Here is a 436-nt window from a genome sequence, read left to right on the forward strand (position 1 = left end):
CGGCCCCGCCGTCGCTGTGTATGCAGAGAATAACGATAGCTATGAATATGCAAAGCTTGTTGTATACTATACACGTGCACCAGCTTACGTGTGCACACACACGTGCATATCTGCGCCTATGTATATATGCAGATATGTGTATGCAAACTTGTATGCCTCTGTATCAAAAGTACATATATGCAGTTATGTAGAAATAGCACTTTTTTCCTACAGAAAGAATTTATATATGAGCAATTGTGTAGGAAGATAATGCTACACTTAAAAATGTTATATATAAAAACTAAAAAACTGAAATACATATAAACAGTTATTTTCTATATAAAATCAGTATTTAATGTTAATAGAGATAATATACATCATACATTTATACATATACATAACAAATATGCACATACACGTTTGTATATTCAYATATGTATTTTTATATATCAATGTG

The sequence above is a fragment of the Rhea americana genome, unplaced genomic scaffold, assembly GCF_003343005.1.
Source record: "Rhea americana isolate MKP2758 unplaced genomic scaffold, rheAme1 scaffold_0, whole genome shotgun sequence".
Classification (NCBI taxonomy): Eukaryota; Metazoa; Chordata; class Aves; order Rheiformes; family Rheidae; genus Rhea; species Rhea americana.